Source organism: Dermochelys coriacea, chromosome 4 (assembly GCF_009764565.3).
Source record: "Dermochelys coriacea isolate rDerCor1 chromosome 4, rDerCor1.pri.v4, whole genome shotgun sequence".
Lineage (NCBI taxonomy): Eukaryota > Metazoa > Chordata > Testudines > Dermochelyidae > Dermochelys > Dermochelys coriacea.
The window spans coordinates 36,251,014-36,276,230 of record NC_050071.1 but is presented as its reverse complement, the minus strand read 5'-3'; the positions used below and the strand labels follow the sequence as shown (position 1 = coordinate 36,276,230).

Genomic DNA, 25,217 nt, shown 5'->3' with positions numbered 1-25,217 from the left:
ATTCAGCAGACTGCATTTACAGTGAAGAATTTGGCCCTGTTAGAACCTGCATTAATAAGGGATAGGACACAATGCTGTTCTACCCAAAGAACACTGGACATCTGACCTTCCATATCGTTCACTGCTCAAACACTGCGTGAACGGCAAGGACCAAGGAGAATAAGAATAGTCTTTGGAAGTATATCAGTAGAAATTAATATTGGAATATGGACATTAAAGACGAATTTGAACTGAAATCCCAAATCCAAACCTCCTGAAAATTTAATTGTTTAGAATCCATATCTGAATATTGTGGCATGAACCCATCTCCATTGGAAATGTGTTTTCACATAAACTGTACAAACACAATGTATTTCCTCTGATATGTGTCCATGGAAATGAATGGAGAATGATAGCCCCCTGCTGGGCAAGCCCTGTTAAGTCAGTAAAGGTGGCATTGGTGGCAGTGAAGGCTTTTTCAGTTACAGGTTATGCAGCTACTTCTGTTAGCAGTATTACTGCACTTTAAGTATGACCTTTAGGGGCAAATTATAACAAGGCTAAAGTATGGTGTAATTTTTGATGGAAGTGCTGTAATCAGTAGCTCAACTATGTGAAAGGGTTTGTTCCAACCAGGATCCCATTGGTAAATTTACATTCCTAGTCACAACCCACATGAAAAACTTTAAAAGAGTTCTGAGAGATCTTATCAGCAGTATGGTTTGTTAATTAATATGACAGGAACTTCTAGTGAGGATAATGCACAAATGTTTGTGTATTGTCTACACTAGATTTTACACCTTTGTTAGCTAAAACACAACTAAAAATACAAGTGCTGACATAGTCCTAGGTAGAAGAACTGCCTGAACGCAAGATAAAATTACTCTCACATAAATGATTGTGTTATGCACAAAGTTTCAAACACATGCATTAAGTTGTTGTTGTTGTTAAAGAAATATGGCTTTGGATAAATGCAATTGCATATGTTGATTTGACTGTTAAGTTATTTCATGAAACACTTGCAAATACAAATACAGTCTGAGTGCTCCCCTGCCCACATGAAGAATTACATTTAAATGACCTACATCATCAAGACTAAAATTGTGTGCACTGGTGTTTTAGTTGTTACCCGTTTGAAAACAGGAGAGACTATATTGGGGCTATTCACTAGCGGGGGCAGGTGGAGATTACTCTATCCCAGCATCCATTTCATGAGTTATCTAGTTCTGACAGAGACCACCTCTGCTAGCAATCAGGAGGCTTGGGATGAGGTTGAGAATGGGAATACCACCACCATCCTGCCACAAGCCAGAAGGTTTAGAGTGACATGAACAACTGGAGGCACACCCTGTAACACCCAGAGGTACCTGGGGTGGTGGAAATAGAGAAAATTCCTTCCCCCTTCCAGCACCCAGAGGTAGATAGGTGTGGGGAGCAGCTTTCAAATTGATCAGAAACCTACCAGGCAGAAATAACTCCCCCTAAACTGGATGTAAGGACAGCTCCCTATTGTTCCCAGCCACTGAACAGGGGTGTCTAAGGGTAGGCCTTGGGCAGTGTTGTTCTTGGACTTTGCTAGAGGGGACTCACTTCATTTTTTTTTTAAACAGTCTTTGGCTAATAGGCTGGGTCCTCTGGTTAGTAGATGCCTGGTCATATTTTCAAGCCTTCAGTAATCTTTATAAACTAGTCTGTTAAATATTGGTTTTAAAGACAAAGTCACTTTTGAGTCACATAAAGGCACAAATACATCAGGAACCACAGAAGGTCTGATTTATTGCATTCCTATATATATAAGTGCATTGAGATTCTATTTTTAAAAATTTGTCTTTGGCTTGGTGTTTGCTAAATTCCAGACTATAGCAATTTTTAAAAACAGCTGAGTTCCAATTCCGCGTATATTGGATTTTACAATAAAAGATTGCTCATAGACAATTAAAAGGCAAATGGGAACAGTGCTGGTACATACACTAATGAATTTCCAATACTTGTGTGAATTTCAAAGACTTTGGAATATTACTTTTATCTGGATTCTGCTGCCCACTGATGAGTAGAATTCTTAATTATCTCAGCAGTTTTACAACATTCAGTGATTTAAGACTTTGCGTTTTAAGAACTTAATTTTAGATTATTTTGAATGATCTTTGTCAAGAAATAGCTTGGTTTCTTGTCAAAGGGACTTTTTTGATCAATTCCAGAGCACTACATCTGAAGCAGGACTGCAACCCTGAGTACATTATTTTCTTATAGAGTCAGATCAAAATGACTTGGGCAATGACAATGGGCTCCTGCATCAGCAAGTTGGTCAAATACTGTGTTTACATCAGACTGGAGCAATTGGTCTTATTTTGGGTCTGTACTTAAGACAAAAATATTGTAAACAGCCTTCTAGAACAGAGGTTACTGCATTTGATCTAATAAGCAAGATCAAGAGGCGTTAGGGAAGGGGGAGTGTAATGGGGAGGCGCAGTATTCTTTGTTAAGATGGAACCTGTCCTGCTCACTTTGGCTCTGCTTTAGGAAGTAAAAGAACATGCATGCATATACACTATACCAGCAGTTCTCAAACTGTGGGTCAGGACCCCAAAGTGGGTCGCAACTCCATTTTAATAGGGTCACCAGGGCTAGCATTAGACTTGCTGGGGCCCAGAGCTGAAGCTCAAGGGCTTCAGCCCTGGGCAATGGGGCTCAGGCTTCGGCTTCATCTTCATCTTCAGCCCTGGGCAGCAGGGTTCAGGTTACAGGCCCCCTGACTGGGGCTGAATTCCTTGGGCTTCTGCTTTGGCCCCCGACCTGGGGCTCAGGCAGGCTCAGGCTTCGGTTCCCCACCTTGTAGTAGTTTTTGTTGTTAGAAAGGGGTTGCGGTGCAATTAAGTTTGAGAAGCACTGCACTACACATTCAAATCGCCATCACCAGCGAAGTGCACTCCCCAGCACCAAGAGGAGGGCCTGACATATCCAAATATATATAAATCACCATGGTCCTGATCCTGAAAAGGAGAGGCGCACTCTAGATTTCATTAACTCCAGTGGGAGTTGAGGGTACTCAATAGGTCCCGTCAGGCATCTAGCAGGGCTGGGCCCTAATTCATTGCTAAAATGAAAATACTAACTACCATTAACTACCATCTTTAGTTAAAGAACAGGGATTTATTGAGAGGAATAATTTGAGAAAGACACTATACAACTTCTTGGGAGCCTGGAAAATAACTAATCTTGCAACAACAAAAAGCGGCACCATCTGAACCACTCTCCAAAGCAACCTCTTGTTATTATGGAGATTTGAAAGTGCACTGCCGAGGTTACAAAAGAAATGTAGCTTTTCAAAAGGATACTCCATTTGACAAGTCTGAAATAATTGGAAACCTTATTGCAATTCAGCTGAGTTCTCCAAATGTTCCCCTTTGACTGTCACTATATGTTCAGAGATTTCACATTTCATCAAGTCATTAGTGTTAAAAATGATCAACCAAGAGTACGCTAACATTCTCCCTCCTCCCCACCTCTCTTCTGAACGTCTGAGCAGGCTTCTGCTTCTTTTCCAGAAACTCTAAACACATGTGCCAATGGAACTGAATCACATGAACCATGGAAGTCTACAAGTCAGTAAAATCTGTTATCTCCCAACTGTGGGAACAGAACTCCCTTTAACTCTAAACAAATGCAGATCAGCAGACACATGATTTTATGTTTATAGCTGAACCATATCACTTACAAGTGACCCAAGACTACAAAAGGACTTGAAATAACTCCATGGCAGTTAAATAAGTAAATCTGCCCTCCTTCCCCCACTCCCAACCTGCCAGGCTCAATGTGATTTTATACCCCCTCTCCACCGCCTCCCATTGTGTTTCCTCAGTCTGTTCTAGCTATACCAGCATGGGGGTGGGTGGAGACAGGCAGATTTACTCCCATGTGTTGAAGTGACTTTAGGGAATGTGTCTCAAACTTCAGTGTGTGTTTGTGGGGAGAAATGGTGAATGGAGGTATCCTGTTAAAGAGGAAGAGATGATTAAATTGTAAAGTACCCAAGGGCCATGATAAGGGATACAGTTCCTGGTTTCTCAGAGAACTCAAATCATCATCACACCAGAGCTCTCAGTCAGAACAAAGTGAGTTCATACTCCACAACATATGGCACTGGAACAGCAGCAGCATCTCAACTAGGTCCTGCAAGGGCGGGGCACCCATGACTCAGGACCCCTGCAATAGCACCACTGGTTGGACAGCTGAAAGGAAACTATTATCCTTCCTATCCACAGAGACACCAGATTGAAAACACATGGTCTCTTTCTTCTTTTGATGATATAAATAGTGGAGCATGTGTATCAGGGAAAGAACTGGCCCCTTGGTATGGAAAAGTCAACAGTCATTTTGACTTCCGCTTATACCAGAAAGCATAATCTATAATTCTGGAGTTATATATTCATTTGCACTGTCTTCCATCATCCTGGATCAATTATGTTTCAATCACTGTTATGGCTCAAACTCATGGTGAATTAAGAGGTATCAGAATTGTTTAGTTAAAATAAGGGTTATTTTAAAACACTAATATTATAGATATGACGTATATTTCAGAGCACATTACAAATACAGGCTAGGACACATACCCTTGCCTAAAATGATCACAACTGACAGATTTGATCCTACAAAGGGCACATAGGTCCACTTTTATGCTGACATGAAGTTCCACTGAAATTGCTAGACTCCTCTTGTCCATATGGGTCCTCCTATGTGGGCTGATTTACAGGTTATAAGCTTGAAATGAGTCAGTCAAAAAAAACATAAAAACATATCATTATGCTATCAAATATCTATTTCAATACATGTTCCTTACATGAATTACTTTTTCTGCTTAATCAACCATGAATGAAATAAAATTATGCATTTAGTTATACTAAGTCTATGTTGATTTATAGAATAATTTTGCCCTTAAAAGCTAAGAATCGTTGAAATATGAAAACTTTTTGTTCAATCTACACCTTGTAGTTCTTTACAATTTTCAAACATTTTACCATAAGAAAAGCTACTATTTCACAGTGCAGAAAGAAAGAAGTCAGACTTCTACACTGTACATTTACTTCATTTTTTATTGTGATAGTTACCATGCCATGATCAACATACAATTATCTTGAAAAAATATCATACATATATATATGGCAATCACCTATGTATAGTCCTCAATGCTCCTCAGCAGGTAAAGAAAGTTGGGTGTGATCAAAACTTGCTCCAGTTGAAGTCATGCTAGTCAACTCCATTCCAGGCAACAACTGGAACCATCCAGGTGATAAACGTGGAAGGACTGAACACAAACAAGTTAGGAAAGTAAAAGGGATGAAAAAGGCACAAGCCCTTACTACTAGAATACAAGGCAACTGAGGGGATTTATGGCATAAAACCTAGCATGTGGGATTTTTCAGACCCTTTATGGTAGTCTTAGCACTAAAATATATAAATATATATTTAAATACATTCTTCAAAAACATATGTCCTAGTAGGCCAAGGCCTTGTGTAGTTCTGAGTTACATATACATTCTCATCTGAATTTTTAGCCTAAATAAGGATATTAGCAACAGCCTTAGTCACTGGCTTCCTACTCCTAGAGATGTACTTGTATCTATATCATGTCCTGGAGCTTAATGATGTTACACATCTCTTCCACGGATGAGTACCCAAGAAAGCTATTCAGGTCAGGGCAGTTGTCTTCCTGTGTATTTGTCCAGTGCTTAGCACAATTCTATTTTTTGAACAAATAATAATTCTAAATTTGGTCAATTTTGATTGAAGTAGCCTGATCTTCACATCATTTGGATAATAGAACATACTTACACTGGGTATATTTTCAAGTGTCATATCACCCCGCCACCTGCCAATATCATACGTATTTGCTTTGAAGCTGAATCTAGTTGGATTGCTTTTTATATTAAGATCCCATTTCCTCTCAGCTGTAGCTGGCTAGACTTGGCCTACAGTGGTCAGGTACTTCTGACACTGCAACAAGTATTTTCAAGAGACCCTAGAAAGTCAAGTAACCAAAACTAGTTGAATTTCAACAAGCATTGGGCTTCTAGCTCCCTTATGATCCTTTGAAAATCTCAGCCAACGCACAGAGCATGTACATGTGCCATGCAACAACAGACCAAGGAGCATGGTAGATTACATGGGGATGTGGTGGATTCGCCAGCACTTGTAGTCTTTAAATTAAGACTAGCTATCTTTCTAAAAGATATGTTGTAAATCAAAGAGGTTATGGGTTTGATCCACAAGTTAATGAATGAGGTTCTCTGACCAGTGTTATGCAGGAAGTCAGACTAGATTATAATAATGGACCCTACTGGTCTTAAAATCTACGACTCAATATTCACTTCTAAATTCTTCAGTAACCCAAAAATAAAAATAGCCAGTTTATTATTCAGAAATCAGGAGAACGATGTTACATTTTCAGAATCACACTGAATTTCCACCTCTATTTTGCTCTTTATTAAGGTGGTAATGTAATCACTCTCTATTCCAATATAAACTGCGTAAAACACAGTTCCCCCTCCCACTCCTCACACACACCATTTTAGAAATGTGCTTGGAAAAGGGTATGTTTCACTATGTTCATTTTAGGAAGAGGTCCAAACTGATTATGATTTTAAATCTGTACTGTCAAATCTATCCTCATTGTTTCTATTCTCAGTGAAATGGCGCCATATGTGAGGACAGGGGAGTTAATCCTATAACTCCTCTTAGTAATAATGGTTTTGAGCTTCATTCCAAAGGATTGACTGAACAAGGAGCAATGGTCTCAAGTTGCAGTGGGGGAGATCTAGGTTGGATATTAGGGAAAAAAAATTTCACTAGGAGGGTGGTGAAGCATTGGAATAGGTTACCTAGGGAGGTGGTGGAATCTCCATCCTTAGAGGTTTTTAAGGCCCGGCTTGACAAAGCCCTAGGCTAGGATGATTTACTTGGGGTTGGTCCTGCTTTGAGCAGGGGGTTGGACTAGATGACCTCCTGAAGTCTCTTCCAACTCTAATCTTCTATGATTCATGCTGAAGTTTGAACTGAAGACTATACTTATAATATTGTATTTTCTTTTCAGATTATTGGTGTTTTATTCCTATGGGATTTATTGCAACAGAAAAGGGCCCAAATCTACTTCTTGGCAGTAAACACTTTAAATCAAATCTTCTGGTCCTTATTAGAGGCCTTACTCCAAAACAGGCAACATAGTTTATTCACCGCCTCCCTCAGTAGGGGCTCACAATTTCAGTTGCCTGAAAGTTGATTTTTCCGTTGATTGGGGGTAAGGTTTTAAAGGCAACAGAAGTCAGAGTAAACTCTATTTTGCTAGGAATTGGAGAACCAGTAGGTATTTAAGCAAAACTACTTGCACTTTTCAAAATGATCAAGTAAAATAAGAAAATACTTTAGAATTTAGTTCCACCGCTTCCCTGAAAGGATTTGCTAATCCATTCTCTCTCCCCTTCAGACTCCCAGATGATAGACTGCAAGTACTCTTCTTGCAAGAGTCAGTCTTTATCTCACCAACTGAGAGTAAGCCTCATTTCTGGATAAAATTCAATTAAATTCAAACTAACAGTATTCACTGGATAACATTTATGTTGCCGTTTCAATTTTATGTTTTAATGCTACGTTTGTGTAATGTTAATAGAAACAGATCCTTGGAGCTTCAAAAAGCATCACATTGCTAAGAACTTAACAAAGGCTCTGTTGTGATGTGGCTTGACAGATCCAATACACACATGTTCTGAGCTAGATGAAAAAACAAGTCCAGCTTTGACTCTTGATGTTAGTACATTTACATCAACACAAAAGGCCAAGCGGGTAAGAGCATGACTTTTTACCATACAAAACAAGGAACAATTAGCTGTGTGAACTTTTCAAGATAAGCAAAGTTCTAATCTCAGACCCAGCCTGGATCTCTACTGGCTTTAACGCTCACTTCCTCAGTGCTCCTTGACAAAGCACTTAACTTGTCTGCATCAGTTTCTCCATCTGTAAAATGAAAGCAATACTACTTTTACTACTCCACAGGGTTGGCTTGTGAGGAATAATTTGTGTGTATAAGGTCTGTCTATTATTACTTGAATGGTAGTAGTATTCTTTGGCCTCAGTCAGGGACTGGGGCCCCATTGTGATAGGCCCTGTACACATATTGTCACAGGGTCAGGCCAGATGGCTACAAGACAGTGATTTTTTTTTCCACTAAAATACCTCAGTTACATTTTTGGCCTTCCAGGTTTGACACACAGATTTGCTGATTATTTTGTTTGTTTTAATGGCAAACAGCATAATCAGGTCCAAGCTGGTTGCAAATAAATAAGAAATCCTGGATTGGTAGTGGAGGGAGATGGCAAAGCTTCAAATCACAGAGTCTTTATAAAAGCCTTTACTTTCCTCATGAGCTCTTCTTCTTCAGCTGAGTCATCCTCAAAATCATTGTTGACATCAAGCACAAGGACTGGAGCATTCCTCAGGTTTTCAAAGTGGACCTCGGTGGTTCTCTTTACTAGCCAGTTTTCATGCTGAGCATGAAGCTGCTCCAGATACTAGAAGGCAGATATATTAGCCCCAGGTTAAGTAGGTCCCTTTTCCCTGGGTAAGGTAACAGGGAAGGTTCCAGAACAATCAGGAACTTTCTGGAAACAATTAAGGCAGACAGGCTGATTAGAACACCTGCAGCCAATCAAGAAGCAGCCAGAATCAATTAAGACAGGCAGGCTAATCAGGGCACCTGGTTTAAAAAGGAGCTCACTTCAGTTTGTGGTGCTGGGAGTAAGAGGCACAAGAAGCTGAGAGTGAGAAGGTGTACTACTGGAAGACTGATAAGTACAAGCATTATCAAATAATAGGAGGAAGGTCCTGTGGTGAGAATAAAGGTGTTGGGAGGAGGCCATGGGGAAGTAGCCCAAGGAGTTGTAGCTGTCACACAGCTGTTACAGGACCCACTATAGACAGCTGCAATCCACAGGGCCCTGTGCTGGAACCCGGAGTAGAGACCGGTCCCAGGTTCCCCCCATCCCTCCATTCCCCCAACTACCTACTTGATACCCGAGGAGTTGACCTGGACTGTGGGTTCCACCGGGGGGGAAGGTCTCTGGCCTGTTCCCCGATCCACTAGGTGGATCAGCAGAGACTGCAGGGATTGTTGTTCTTCCTTTTCCCCATGCTGGCCAGAGATGAGGCTAACTGAGCGAACAGCAGATTTGAGCCATGAAAGTGGCCAAACTGAGGGCTGCCGTGAACCTCTGAAGTGAGCAAATCTGCCAATAAGCGCAGGACCCACCAAAGCAGAGGAGAAGCTTTGTCACAATATATAATAAAAAAGTGGTTCCTGCCCCACCAAATTTACAATCTAAGTAGGGTTTAAAAATGAAAGGAGCTATAAATAACAGTTGCACACACATCACTGTGTCCCTGGGCAAAACTATCATTACTGTCAACAGGAGCCATGCATGGGGATTTTGGGGTACAACAGAGAACAGCACTGTGTGTAATAATCATAGAATCCTAGAACTGGAAGGACCTTGAGGGGTCATGTAGTCCAGTCCCCTGCACTCATGGAAGGACTAAGTATTATCTAAACCAGTGCTTCTCAAACTATCTGATGTGGGGGACCGGCAATTTTTTTTTCCAATGTGCACGCAGACTGGCAGCCGATGGCTTGCGGACTGGCAGCGGTCTGTGGACCACCACTTTGAGTAGCACTGATCTAGACCATCCCTGACAGGTGTTTGTCTAACTTGCTCTTAAAAATCTCCAGTGATGGAGATTCCACAACCTCCCGAGGCAATTTATTCCAGTGCTTAACCACCTTGCCGGTTAGGAAGTGTTTCCTAATGTCCAACCTAACCTCCCCTTGCTGCAATTTAAGCCCATTGCTTCTTGTCCTAGCCTCAAAAGTTTAGGAGAACATTTTTCTCCTCCTTTTAACAATCCTTATAACAATCTTTTATATACTTAAAAACTGTTATATCCCCTCTCAGTCTTCTCTTCTCCAGACTAAAGAAACCCATTTTTTTCCAATCTTCCCTCATAGGTCATGTTTTCTAGACATTTAATCATTTTTGTTGCTCTTCTCTTGACTTTCTGCAATTTGACTACATCTTTCCTGAAATGTGATGCCCAAAACTGGACACACTACTCCAGTTGATGCCTAATCAGTGCAAAGTAGAGCAGAAGAATTACTTCTTGTGTCTTGCTTACAACACTCCTGCTAATACATAGAACAATGTTTGCTTTTTTTGCAACAGTGTTACACAGTTGTCTCATATTTAGCTTGTGATCCACTATGACCCCTCTGCGCCCCCCCTCCCCCCCATCCCTTTCTGCAGTACTCCTTCCTAGGCAGTCATTTCCCATTTTGTACGTGTGCAACTGATTGCTCCTTCCTAAGTGGAGTACTTTGCATTTGTCCTTAATGACTACAATAGCTACTGCATAGTACCCATGAACAGATTTAGATCAGATATTTGAGACTTTAAAGTGAGAAAAGATTCTTATCAGAAAGGTAACAAAGGGTTGAGCTGGTTATCTTTTAGTGCAAATTAATATACATGCACACACACAATAAAACCATCAGATACAAACAGGCAGTAACTATTGTAGTCTCTGGGAGCTGTGCACACATGTCTGGGTCCCATATGTCCATAGGAAGAGCTGTCCATGAAATATTTATTGTGATACATCAAGCTTCTCTCTACCTCTGTTTTGATGCCAGAATGTCAATCCTCCACCTGCATGGCACTGGTTTGAAAGATGTATCTGACTTCTGTAAGATCACAGTGCCACCCGGTGATTCAGCAGTCACTGGTACACAGTCAGCGTCTCATCCTCCATGAACAATTAATTTTTCTGGCACAAATCTCTTGAATGTTCATGTAAAACCACATACCCGAGGGGCACAGCATAGTAAATGAATTCAAGTGAATATTCACAATGCATATTTGCAGCATTGAATCAGTTCTACTTTTTATCCATTTTAAACTAATCTACCTAAGGCATTTTTAGGGTGAACATCTCCATAGTGCCTAGTTGCCACTTATACTAATTAAAATGTATCTACCGCTGTTTGCATTCATCATGAAAGGGCAATTATGGGGAATTTCTTACTAGAGCTGATCAGGAATTTTTGGGATAACTCTTTTTCATTGAAAAATACTGATATGGTGAAACTTTTCCTGGGAACATAACAGTTTCAACACATTTTTCATCTGGAATTTTTCATCGGGTTCAGGATAAAGTTTCTGGTCAACATGAGAAAGAAACCCAATTCCAAAATAGCCCAGTGATTAGGGCATTCACCTGTGACTTGGAAGACCGAGGTACAAGTGCCCAGGGACTTGAACCTGGGGTTCTCCCACATCCCCAGTAAGCCTTCTAATCACCAGGCTTTTGGTTATTCTTCAATGTCGGAAATTTTAGTAGTGAACTTTCTGTGGTCCTTGACTACTACAAGTAACAAGCTAACTTCAGGACTGCACTGTAGAGTTTCAGAATATTTCTCTCTTATTCTATTTAAAACGTGAAATTCTTTAGTGTTTTATTCAGCGCACATTTTTTTAACTTGCCCAATAATTGTCAGACTATATTTTCCAAACTAAACTTGCCAGCCCCATCCTGTAGCGTCTAATAATGCTGTTCTTCCTAGCCACCACCAGAGGGCATTCCTGCAACAGATATGACTACTAACCACACCTCAACTAAAAAACTTGGCTGGTTCAGTTCCGGGATAAAGTATATCTTGTAATCATTCAGAAAACAACCAACCAATTGTTACATGAACATATTATGGAAAACTAATGTAATGGCCTCAGCTAGAACTGAGCTTTTTAGAGGCATTTTCTCCAAATGTTCAACCTCTGTATAAGTCAACAATAGTATTGTTGTTGCTGTAGCCGTTTTGGTCCCAGGATATTGGAGAGAAAAGGTGACTGAGGTCATAGCTTTTATTGGACCAACCAGTGTGTGCTCATTTGAGAAAATTATGAGACACAAAAACTCCATTATCACCCATGGGCAAACACTTTTCACAAAAGGATCACTCCATGCCTGACCTCTCTGACCTCATCCTCAGAAGGAAACTTGCATAACACCTTCAAAAGATGAGCCTGGGTGCTTAATTTAACAACTTTGCTAAACATTAAAAATTGTGGTCTCAATAAAAACATTGGATTTATGGCTTATTACAACAATCTGTAACCCATTAACCTCCACCCCTTTTTTTATCCTATGACTGCAGGGGAGTTAACGAGCTACTTCACCTCAAATGGTCTCTTGGAACTATTTATGCTGAACAATCTGTTCCACCTTGTATTTACCTGTGACAGTGCGTGTGTGTTTTCCAGACCAAATGAAGAACTCTGTGTAGCATAAAAGTTTGTCTTTGTCACCAACAGAATTTGGTCCAATAAAAGATATCACCTCATCCACCTTGTCTCAACAGTAATTGGATATTTCAAATAAGTATAAATAAAATGGAACCACATTGCACCAGTGATCATAGGGGCTAGCTTCTTCTCCAAATTTTCTCTCTCCAGCTCAGAAGAAGGTTTAAACAATTTGAGGGCAGAATGCATTGTTTGTTTTGAACAATGATCAATGTGGCTCCACAGCATTTTTAGATTCTCACCTATTTTGGTCCAATGGGCTGTAAATTGGACCTATAAATGTAACATGGCTTGCTCTGAATACAGTGAAACCTGAACTAAAGACCACCTTTATTAGGCAACCTGTCGTAAGAGAACACCTCAGTACCAGAAGTTAGAATTACAATTTTGTTCCAACTACATTAGAAGACTGTCTCTACCAAGCAACTCATTTTTGTAAACCTAAGTAGGTTTCACTGTCTATAAATGGTATAAAAATTAACTGTGTTTAATTAATTTAAAACTTTCTCTGGGGAAGCCTTCCCCTGAAATGTTTGGTATTGGCCATAGCCAGAGATACAATTCTGGACTAGATAGGCCACTAATATGATCTGAAAGGGTAATTCCTGTGTTCCCATAATTCTCCAAATACAACTTATCAGAGGCATGCACACACACCAATCAGTCTCCATCTTTCTCCCATGCAAAAGTGTGCAGAATGAAAAATCTCTGAGTTTCGAAACACAGAGAAGCTGACATATTAACCCCTTGGCAGAGGGATTAGGTGTTGGCAGGAGGGGCATAGCCTTTTAAACACAGAGACTGTGTGGAATCCTGTCATCAACTCTGCAGATCTGAAAGCATCTAGATGCCCCACCGCATGGTGTTTTGGCCTCCCACAGACATAGGGCCCTGGCAGCACAGGAGGTGGCAGGTCTGTCATTGCTCTGTCTCCCCAGAGGAAGGTAGAAGCTGTGAATCAGAAAGCGTTTTCACTAGAGCTAGTAGGGGATTTTTCAACCAAATGTGTTTTTGAGGGGAAATGCCAATTGGTTGAAACTAAAACACTTTTCATGATTAAGGGTCGGTTTCAATTAAACTTTTGTCACAAAAGGTTTCTCAGGTCCAGGATGAAATTTCTGGTGAAAACCAGAGTCACAACGCAAAAGTCACCCCACAGAGCCAAGTGGTCAGGCCACTCCCCTTGAACACGGTTCAATTTCCTCCTCTTCCTAATTCAGAGCAAGGATTAGAATCTGAGCCTTCCACATCCAGGGTGAGTGCCTTGTGCATTACAAATTGAGGAGAAAGCTCTCAGATTAACAAGAACCACCAGGTGCTTGCCTTCCATTCTCGGGGATCATGTGTTTTGTGTTCAGTGTCTCTATTACCAAGCAAGGAGAGCAGGACTTTCATTCTAAACACCAAATACTATTATTGTTATAAACCATAAGCACAGGTGCCTAAACAAATTCTTCTACAGACCAGGAAAACATCGTTTGCCCATTAGAAAGAAGAAACTACAAGCTTGATCCAACAGCCACTGAAGTCTCTGGAAAGACTCCCACTTACTTCAACAGGCCTTGGATCAGAGCCATTCTGACCAGTTTTGGTGCTATTGTGCATTTATGTATTAAAGGTATAATTTTCAATTCCTCGGGTACACAACTGCACAGGCAAAATACCACACAACTGCACTACTAACATGTGCGTGTTTAACATACTAAGATTACATGTATAGATTGATTCTTACATAGTTTATGCAACTAACTAAATGTAAGAGAGTGTAAGCGATCTTCTTAATGTTACTTTGTCCTTCAACTCCGTTTTTGTCTTCGTTTGTTTGTTTTTATTTTTAACCAGTTAGCGTGTTGGGAAAAACAGAAGAGTGTGACAGAAGCATAATGATCAGTTAGCAGTACTCTCTGCATATTCCTGCCTCCTACTAGAAAACGTAACTGTAAAATCTGTATTTTACAGATCACCACAGTTGCACCAAAGTCAAGAAAATGGTATTTGGAGGGTGGGGGGTGTCACAGTAGGGCAGGAAAGGAGTGAAACTGTGATAAAAAGGTTGTGTGGGGAACTGTATAAAAATCTCTTTGTTGTAAGGGGCATAAAAGAGGTGGGTCTTGACCTATTTTTCTTTTGTGATCTCAGACAACTTTCCATCAATACAATTTCCTTTTGGACAATACCCCCGACTGGCTGGGAGCAAAATAGTGGAATGCTCTAAGTGAAAAATTAGAGCAATGAAGCATCATGACAAGGCTTCAACAGATGTTCTTGGCAGCTTTCTTAAAAGCATTTTTGCAAATGCACGGAGCCAATAGCAGAGCAAAACTGATGATTTATTGCAAGCTCAAATTCCATTTGTTTCTTGCTAGTGTGAAGAGTACGGTCAAAAGTGCCAGTCATTAATAGTAATTTCTTCTTCTCTTTATTCCTCTTGTATGAACTTATGAAATCCAAACAACTACTAATGCCACAGCATATGAAATTCTGTATTGAATTTGTAAATATGTTAAAGGTAATTCCTGTGGCATTCTGCTCACTCTCTCTCCATGTACACACACACACAAACTACATTAAAGAACATTAAAGTTGCAAAGTCAGTCAAAAGGCATTGCCTGTGCAACCTTTATTTAGCCCCCTTCTGTGTATGAATTATTATAGTCTTCAATTCATGATCACATATTTTTTCCTAGCACCCGTACCTCATTTAGTGCACAGAATGTGCAGTACTCACTTAATGAGCAGCTATTCAATAATTTGATTTCACCTCATTATTCAATGTGTCGTACCCATGTCTTACTAACTTCACACTGTTCAAGCCCTGCTCTGAAGACACAGACAATATTATTGAATATTGACAATATGGTTGATACTATCCAAACATAGAAGCCACAGTCCCCGTCCCAACAATATTATAATCTAAATTAAAATCTTGAATTAAGATCTGAGGTGTTCACATACCATGATGATGAATATAGGATAGGTAAAATATGATAGCTGGGAAAGTTAGGTGTGAGAAATACAAAAAGGAAGGCATTGTCAGTGAAGATTTGTGCATGGGGAAAAAATAAAGGCCACCAAAAGTTGAGTTATCAATTAATGTCAGCCAAAACTAAGATCTAGAACAGTTTGAGGAGGAAGAGAAAGGGGATACAAATGTATCAGGAAAAGGAGGATTGGAGAAAGGTCCAGTAGCGTGCCAAACCAGTGCTGACGTGGCCAACCTGGCGCTATGAGGATCTCTTTTGCCCCATCCTGCTTGATTTTCATGAGGACTCTGTGAATCAATGGCACTGGAAGGCATACAGAGCCCCAGACCATGGGAGCAGAAAAGGTGTCCAACCCCCGAATCGAGCATCTTTCAAGTCGAGGGCAGCATATCAGTCTCCTGGATCTAGGGAGGGGATGATGGAGGCCGGGAGACCATGTGGAACTTCAATGTTTTGAGACTTGTTGAGACGATGCAGGTCCAAAACGAATCTGAGGCCCCCTTTCGCTTTCAGGATTAGGAAGTAGTGGAAATAGAACCCCTTTCCTTTCATGTCTCGAGGGACCTCCTCATCCACCACCCCACAGGCGCTGGACATTCTCGACTTCCTGGATGAGGAGTTGTTCATGAGAAGGGTCCCTGAAGAGAGATGGAGAAGAGGGATAGGAGGGAGGGTCAGCCACAAACTGCACGGTGTAACCTGAGGATGTTACTTCGAGCACCCAACGGTCCAAAGTCAGCTGAAACCAGGCTGACCAGAAAGGGCAGAGGCGGTCGAGGAAATAGCAGGAGGGTGGATCCTGGGAAGTGACTAGGGCATCGTCCTCAAACGCACACTCAGAATGACTGTTTCTGGCCTCCTTGGTTCCTGGAAGGACGATCTGAGCAGACAAATGGGAAGACAATGGGTGTCACCGCTTAGACCCCTTGTCTCTATCTTTTCTCCTGTAGGTGCCCAGCTGGAGAGTCCCCCGGGACCTGCACTGTGGAGATGGAGGGCGGAACAGCTTCCTGGCCTGCTGAGGAGCGTGGAGGCCCAAGGAGCAGAAGGTGGCACAGGATGTGTTTAAGGCCATGGAGTCTCAATCCCGTGAGCTCGGAGAAGAGCCCCACCCCCTCAAATGGGAGATCTTGTATAGTGGCCTGCATCACCTGGGATAACCTGGAGGACTGCAACCAGGAGCTGTGCCTCATGGCCACCGCAGAGGTGACCACACTAGCTGTTGAGTCAGTAGCGTCCCAGGCCATTTGAAGGGCCCCCCCTTACCACAGCTGTGCCCTGGACCACTAAAGTGGCGAACTCCTGAGCTCGATCCTGTGGGAGGGCCTCCTGAATTTGTTCAGGGAATCCCAAAGGTTAAAATTGTATCTGCCTAACAAGGCCAGGTGTTTAGACACCCAAAATTGCAGGCTTGCCGTCGAATAAATCTATCTTTCTGCCACATAAGTCCAGTCTCTTGGTGTCTTTGTTTTTTGGCATACCACTGACTTGGCCCTGCCTTACCCCTTTCATTAACAGCATGCCAGTGACGCCGCTGGAGGGTGTGTGTATACAGATATTCAAACCTTTTTCAGGGATGAAATACTTCTTTTCTACCTTCTTGGAAGTAGGTGGAATTGAAGAGGGGGTCTGCCACAGCGATTTTGCAATCTTAAGGAACCCTGGGAGGATGGGTAGCACAACCCAGGCCACAGTGGAGGAGGATATAAATGATAAAGAGGTTGTCGGATTCCTCTGCAACCGCCTCAATTCTTAAGTTCAGATTAGTTGCCACCCTTTTAAGGAGGGCCTGCTGTTCCTTTAAGTCAAGGGGGGGGGGAGGATGCCGGTTTGGGAGGGACCTGCCACCACTTGGTCCGGAGACGATGACAATGACTGCACTGTCTGAGGAGGCGCGGTTTCCCCTTCCTTCTCCGGGGATGGGTCCTTAAGTGCCGGAGTCCAATGTGCTGCCCCCACATCGGATTCAGTACCATATTCCAACTAACGGTGCCTATGGCGGTTTGTCCGAAGCGGCCAGGGAGGACTGGCAGGAATATGGGCCCGACATTACGGGCATACCCCCTGGGTTCCAGTACAGCCATTGAGTGGGCCACTGTCCCTTCTGGCATGCCATCGCTGAAGGTGCTGCCCTAGTTTCATGGGTCAGTGGCGAATCACTCCTCCTTGGCAAGGGGCTGAACTCCCAGTCCAACTCCAAACAGTTCCCTTCTGGCAACCATGGTGGAGCTGTTCAGACCTGAGTCTGCTGACTGACTCTGGTCGGTTACTGGTGAGGTTAGGATCAGTGTCTGCCCAACGAGCAGTACTGGGAGCATGGAGACTGGTGTCACGACAGGGAGGAACCCTGCCCCAAGGGGACTGTTGTGTGGGAGACCATCTGGGCAAGCATGACCTGTGCAGTGGTGATCTTTAGCAGGAAGACCAGTGTCCAGACTCCAGTGTCCCATGTCTCAGGGACCTCCTCATCCACCACCCCACAGGCGCTGGACATTCTCGACTTCCTGGATGAGGAGTTGTTCATGAGAAGGGTCCCTGAAGAGAGATGGAGAAGAGGGATAGGAGGGAGGGTCAGCCACAAACTGCACGGTGTAACCTGAGGATGTTACTTCGAGCACCCAACGGTCCAAAGTCAGCTGAAACCAGAGTGAGAGCGCGGTGTCGGGGACCTGGATCTTCTGACCAGAGACCGGGGATGCAGTGCTGGGGTCCTAGGCCACGGAGATGGGGATCTGCACCTGTGGTCCGGGGACCGAGGTTGTTCCTACAGGGCGATTCCATGTCCAGATTGCCCTTAGGTGCTAGGGCCTTAGCCGAGCCTGGAGAAGTGTCTGCAGTGCCAGTCAACCTGCTTGTTCTTTAGCCACTGGGGCCGCTTCAGGCAATGAGGGCCCTGGAAGAAGCAAGAGTCCCCTGCCACTCCTGGGAGTCAGAGGTGGATCCCTGGCTGGGCCAGGGGGTTCGACCTCAGCGGTACCCCTGTGAAGCCCCAGGGATGGCACATGGCCTGACATAGGTCCTTTGTTATAAATTTAATAAGAAGTCACCATGAACAAATGTTATTCACCCAAGAGTTCAGAATTAATTCAAATTGCAGATCTTCTAACTGCAGTATGTAAACAAATGCTGAAACAAGCCTCTGTACCAGAGGCAATCCTGACAATTGCAGGCCGGAAAGCCTAACTTCAGATGTGCAAGTTAAGTCACAAGCTGACTATGAAGAGTTACGTGGGGATCTCACAAAACTGGATGACTGGGCAACAAATTTTCACATGAAACTCAACACTGATAAGTGCAAAGTCTTGCACAATGGAAAAAATAGTCCGACTACACATATATAATGATGGGTGCTGAATTAGCTGTTACCACTCAACATAGACATCAACAGAGGTCAAAAAGGCTAACAGAATATTAGTAACTATTCAGAAAGGGATAAAAAATGAGACAGCAAATATAATGCTACTACAAAAATCCATGGTACACCCACACCTTAAATATTGTGTCAAGTTCTGGTTGCCACATCTCAAAAAGATATAATGAAACTGGAAAATGTTCAGAGAAAGGCAACAAAGATGATCAAGGGTATGGAATTACTTCCATAAGAGGAGACACTAAAAAGATTAGGGCTTTTCTAAAAAAGAGACAACTAAGGGGGGAAATTATAGAGGTCTATTAAATCATGAATGGTGTGGAAGAGTTTACCCTTTCCCATACTACAAAAGCAAGGGGTCACCCAATGAAATTAAAAGGCAGCAGGTTTAATACAAACCAAAAAAAGTATTTTTTTCACACAACACACAATTAACCTGTGAAGTCCATTGCCAGGAGATGTTGTGAAGGCCAAAAGTATAACTGGGTTCAAAAGGAACTAGGTAAGTTTACGGAGGACAGGTCCATCAATGGCTATTAGCCGAGATGGTCAGGGATGCAACTCCATGCTCAGGGCAACCCTAAACCTTTGACTGCCAGAAGTCAGGAGTGTAAGACAGCCGTGGAGCACTTCCAACTGCTCTGTTCTGTACACTGCTCTAAAGCTCTACTGGCCCCTGATGGAGACAGGATACTGGGCTAGACGGACCATCGGTCTAGGGTTGCCAACAGTCCCTTATTACAAGGGACGTCCCTTATTTTTCATCTCTGTACAACAAAACTGAGAGTTGCTGAGTGCTGCAAAAAGCAGCAAGAAATAACTGTGGCAAATGTAGGTGAGTACTCATTATTATGAATACATAATATTAACAACGTTAATACTGGGAGAAAGGGTAGGTTGGGGATGCTAGGAAAACAGTCCCTTATTTTTGAAATATGGTGGCAACCCTACATTGGTCTGACCCAGTATGGCAGTTCTTATGAAAGGTATTATATCGAAGATTACAAAGAGAGAGAAGTAAGCAGTGGTGAGCTGGAGCCGGTTCACGCGAACCGGTTGTTAAATTTTGAAGCCGGTTTAGAACCGGTTGTCAAAGGGGTGGGCAAACACCGGCCCACAGGACCGTCCTGTCCAGCCTGCCTGAGTTCTTGGCTGGGGAGGCTCCACTGAGAATCCCTTTTTAAATTTTTACTCACCCAGCAGCGCTCCGGGTCTTTGGCGGCACTTCGGCGGTGGGCCCTTCACTCACTCCAGGTCTTCGGCGGCACTTCGGCAGCGGGTCCTTCAGTGCTGCTGAAGACCCGGAGCAAGTCCTGGAGCGAGTGAAGGAACCGGTTCTTCAGCTTCTGGCAGCTCATCACTGGAAATAAGCACTTGAATCTGGTGTAAACAGGCATATCTCTTGAGACTTCATTGTTCTGCAGGTTATATGTGGGAAGAGTACATGTACTGTAGCTGAGCTATTTGAACCTACTTCACCCATTTTCAGGGGGGGAAATCATAACAACAGATTGAAGAATGCTCCTTTGCTTTAGCAAAAAATCTTTCATGCATAGGGTAATATGGACTCCCATCAAACTGAGCCAGATTATCGCAATCAAGCTTATGCTGATCATGTTAAAAAGGCAGTGGAATTTGGAAAAAAAAAAAGTATGGTTTGTGAGTGAAATGTAGTTCATGATTTTTGCTATCTGTCTCCTAGATCTTAACATTCCACTAACTTCATTGACTATAATTCAAAAATCAAATGTCACACTGAGTAGCAGCTCTTTATAACAGCTGCTCAGGGAACTATTATTATGACAAATTTAAAATCTACATCCAAATTCTTTACTTGGTGTTTTAATTAAATCAGTTTAATACATAAAGTATGAAGTTGAAGGAAAAAACAGAAGCATGAGCTCTTAAATCAAACCCAGAAGCCAAAATAAAACAAACCAGTTTGAAAAATTTTCCTCCAACATTGCTTGTCTAAGTTGTCTTTTTCCACGATGAATCTCCTCCCTTCTTAACCTGTCTCCTCTCTCTCGCAAATTGTTTGTTACATTGTAAGTATTAAGAGAACCAACACCACCCTGTGACACAAAAAAAGAATTCCACATATCTTCACTAAATATACTTTAAGGGTCAGACTTTCCACTGAGCCTTCAAAAGCCCAAGGGATTCTTCACTTTAGGGGGCTTTTTAATGTGGGTAAGGATTAATATAAGTAATGATATAACAAATCAGAGATTTTGACATCTGTGTGACCTAAACTAGGTTGCAGATAAAAATGTGCAACTAATCTGGCAAGTGCAGTTTGCAATCATTAAAACAGTCTGGCATGGTTATACAATTAAATAACCATATGATATAACTTAGGGGTGGCCAACCTGTAGGTCCGGAGCCACATGCGGCTCTTCAGAAGTTAATATGAGGTTCCTTGTATAGGCACCGACTCTGGGGCTGGAGCTACAGGCACCAACTTTCCAGTGAGCCAGGGGGTGCTTAATGCTCAACCCCCAGCTCTGCCACAGGCCCTACCCCACTCCACCCCTTCCCGCCCCATCCCCTGAGCCTGCCATGACCTCGCTCCACCTCCCTTCCCCCCAGACCCTCCTGCATGCCATGAAACAGCCGATCAGAGGTGCAGGGAGGGAAGGAGGGGGTGGGGCTGATGAGGTCTGCTGACATATTACTGTGGCTCTTTGGCAATGTACATTGGTAAATTCTGGCTCCTTCGCGGGCTCAAGTTGGCCACCCCGATACAATTCATCACCAGCCCAACAGATTGAAACATGCTAAATCACCTAGAACTGAGATGGGGAAGGAGAGAGACAATGTATGTGGAGGTTACTGAATGTAGTGGTGGTGATGTCAGGAGGGATAAGGAAGGTCCTGTGAGTGGCTTTCCCATCTTGGTCCAAGTTGTAGTTGTAGTGGGTCAAAACCATCTGTCTAAAGTTTGCTTTCACTCACAAAGGAAATCAAGGTGAAACACATAATCCAGCCAAAGCCTTCTAAATAGGGTTAGTTGCCCTCTAGGACCTCTGATCTCCCAAATCCTAGTTCTCTCTCTTTAGCGAGTCACTCCCAAATCTCTGATCTCCAGGTGGAGTAAGAGCCATGTGCAACAGTCAGTCAGCAAAACATACCATTTTCCAGCAGGATTAAAACATTGCTAACAGGGCAATGTTTTTAAGAAAACATTGCCAGCCAGCTGCAGGCCTCATTGAAGTGCATGTTGCCAGTATCACCAACCGCCTGCCCAATAAGGCTCTTATTAAAAGAGACAGAGAATTCTACTGTAATGTCCCAAAATACTATAATATTAGACCATTACTGTACAGTGCTGTAGTACTTATTTATTAATTGTATAAAGGAGAATCCTGAAGCTTGATCCAAAGGCCACTGTAGTCAGTGGAGAGCAGAGAGATTTAATGGACTTTGGATCTGGCCCTAAGGTCTAGAACCAGCAAAACACTTAAACCTATGCTTATCTGCAATGGAACTGCATTAAACATAAGCATGTACAAAGTAGACATGCATTTTTAAACAAACTCAGTTTGAATGTTAGATGGTGGAATACTAAATGAGGAATATTAAATATTTAATAGAATTAAAAATTAAATGCTTGCCAACTGCCAGGGAAATGAACTACTTCCCCTATTTCCCACTGGAGTATATGGCACTTATTGATATTTTCTTGGATTTTACACGAATGACCCCTGACACATAGCCATCCACTTCTTCATTCCAAAATTAAAGCAGGAACATGAATGTACAGTTCATTTCCTGATACCTCCCAGAACAACCCCAGTAGCCCCACAAAATTTCTGCTAAACAGTCACCAACAATAAGGCAGAGGCAGCCAGACACTGCAAAGGTCAGGAGGCAAACTTTGCTTGTTTCAATCAATTCAGTTTCTCTTGGACAGCTGTTTGCATTGGGAAGCTAAGACATCACTATTTTAATCTGATACAGTGGGCTCAGCAGAAGATCAAAGATTTCCAGGTCTGCAAAAACTCACTTCCTCGCCCATTAAAATGTATTTAGTATTTAAATTGCTCTTACGATCAGCAGACTTCAACTGAAGAAATCAGTTCATCAAGCCAGCAAGGCATTATTTGTCAACTGCAAATTGACTCAATGCTCAAAACGGAGAATAGGAATCTTTGTAGTTTAGTTAGCACTATTAATCTGTACCTATAGAAAGACACTGTATTGAGATTCATAAAGGTATTTGTAAATGATAATTTAAGCTTCAAATCAGGCCTACAATTCTCAATTATGCTAGTAGGGATTGTGTGTGTGTGTATGTCTGGGAGAGAATATGAATTTGATTGCTCTCAGAGAACTTCCAATGACTGGAATGAAAGCAAAATGGTCCTTTATAAAGTCCTCTACAGAGATGCTATAGATCAAATTTTCAGTGGCACTATATAAATACATCATAGATTTTTAAAGTTATGTTTATTCTAGTTTTATATCAACTTCTGCCCTGCAACATTGTATGTAAACCCTTTTACATATTTAGATTCTGTTATTAAGCCAATGTTCGTTACAAAGAAATCGTCTTAGATACACATGTGAGATTTTGAGGTATATTAAATATTTAATTGAATTAAAAATTAAATGCATGCATCCACACACTAAATGAGCTCCTCTCCCTCTCCCTCTTGCCCTCAGGAGTATGTGGACCTTAAACTGTATGTTATTTGGGGTTTAGAACATTCTTGGAAATGTTCTAGCCTTTTCTAAGGCTCTACATAAAACACAAAAGTAATAGTTTGAGAAACGTGTGCAATTTTTGTGAAATGGCTATGACAGCAATGTTAATAGACAGAAATTCTATTAATTCATAAAATCACATTAGTTTATAAGGATATTTTAATTAGAGTTCTGACTGAAGTGGATTTTGAGATTCAGGCTTCCCTTTACAATTGGCAGCATTAGAACCTCAAATAGGAATACCCTACACCCTTTGGGAGGGGGGAGGTATTGTAACTCAAACCCAGATCAGAATTTTGCATCATAGACCATTTGATTTTTACTATGAGGAATTATTCTCAAAACATTTTCCACTTTTAGCAAATACAGACACACTGTATAAATAAATTCCTAACAACAGGGATCTGAATAAATAACATCATAATTTATAATAAATAATCTACCACTTTTTAATGGAATTTTGGTCAGTTCACCCATGCTGTAAGGTTTTGTGTACTGTTTATTTACATCTGCAAGAGGAAGCCAAGGAGGAGCTGGGGAAGAATCTAGGCAGAAATTCTACAGCAAAGTGGAAAGAGTACTTGATTTCTTTATTGTTAGAGAGTTCCTAGTTCAATGTTAAAGAAAGTGACTTTCTGGCATTCTTCATGACTGGCACATGATATCTAACATTAATTTGCTGTTAAAGAGCCTATGTTTTTAGAGTACATGCTGGCTGTCAAACATCCTGTAAATGTTCCACTTCCTGATGGGAAAATACAGTCAATAGTCCAAATTCCGAAGGAACAATCTCTTTCTTCATCAGAAATCCATTCACAACTATGTAAGCTACAATCATGTATACAGAATTGCACCAAATGCATCCGATGAAGTGAGCTGTAGCTCACGAAAGCTTATGCTCTAATAAATTTGTTAGTCTCTAAGGTGCCACAAGTACTCCTTTTCTTTTTATAAAATGTATGTGCTTGCGAAATGTCTTGGATACTGCAATTGGATAAGATGAAAACAATAGGTGTTTTCAGTGGTATAAATTAGTTGTGACTATCAGAGAGCTCAATGAACACGATGATCCAGTTTATTATGATCATTTATCTTACAACGACATTTAGGATTCCACTGTAACACAGATTTTGTGTCACAGTCACACTTGTAATTACACTTGTATTTACACTTGTAAAGAAGGTATGCAAAATTAATATTTTTAAATTGAGAATTTTTCATTGCTTGTGAACCAGATTGACAGCCCTATAAACCAAAGACAAAATATAGTTACAACCAGGGAGACAGAAATGAAAACCTTTCCTATTCTACTTTGCCAACATACCTCAGTTCTCACTTGGAAAGCTCATGTTGAGGAGTTTGGGGAGAGTAAAGAAAGGAGTAAGATGGCAGCTCTGGTAAGATGGCAGTTCATTGTGATGGTAGAGGCTTATCTACGAGAAGGTGGTCTGAGACCACCAGCTCATTTCACACAGACCGTTAAATCACAATGGTCTTTTGTCATCACTAGAGCTGGCCAAAACTATTCCACTGAAACATATTTTGATGAAAAAACAGTTTGTTTTCCAAAAACCAGAATTTATGAGAAATGTCCATTTTTGTCAAAAAAGGGAAAGAAGTTGGGGTTTCACTGAAAATAAAAAGCCAAAGGATATTTGATTTATAGATAAAAAACGCCAAAAAGGAAAGCAAAGGAAGAAAAATGTTGACTATTATTACCAAAATGTTATGCATAGAAAAACCATGACCCCATGACCGCTAGTCATTACTGATCCA

The 25,217-nt window shown here is 41.7% G+C and overlaps 1 protein-coding gene and 1 long non-coding RNA gene across 23 annotated transcripts in view; one reads left to right on the top strand and one right to left on the bottom strand.

Annotated features, from left to right (window-relative positions):
- The window catches only part of ANK2 (ankyrin 2), a 581,571-nt gene that overhangs the window by 313,076 nt on the left and 243,278 nt on the right, over nucleotides 1–25,217 (bottom strand). The gene's annotated exons all lie outside the window — the stretch shown is intronic.
- On the top strand, nucleotides 1,075–19,130 carry LOC122459793. Its single transcript, XR_006280719.1, has 4 exons — nucleotides 1,075–1,084; nucleotides 5,025–5,034; nucleotides 9,719–9,724; nucleotides 19,059–19,130. It is a non-coding gene; the product is annotated as an uncharacterized LOC122459793 (long non-coding RNA).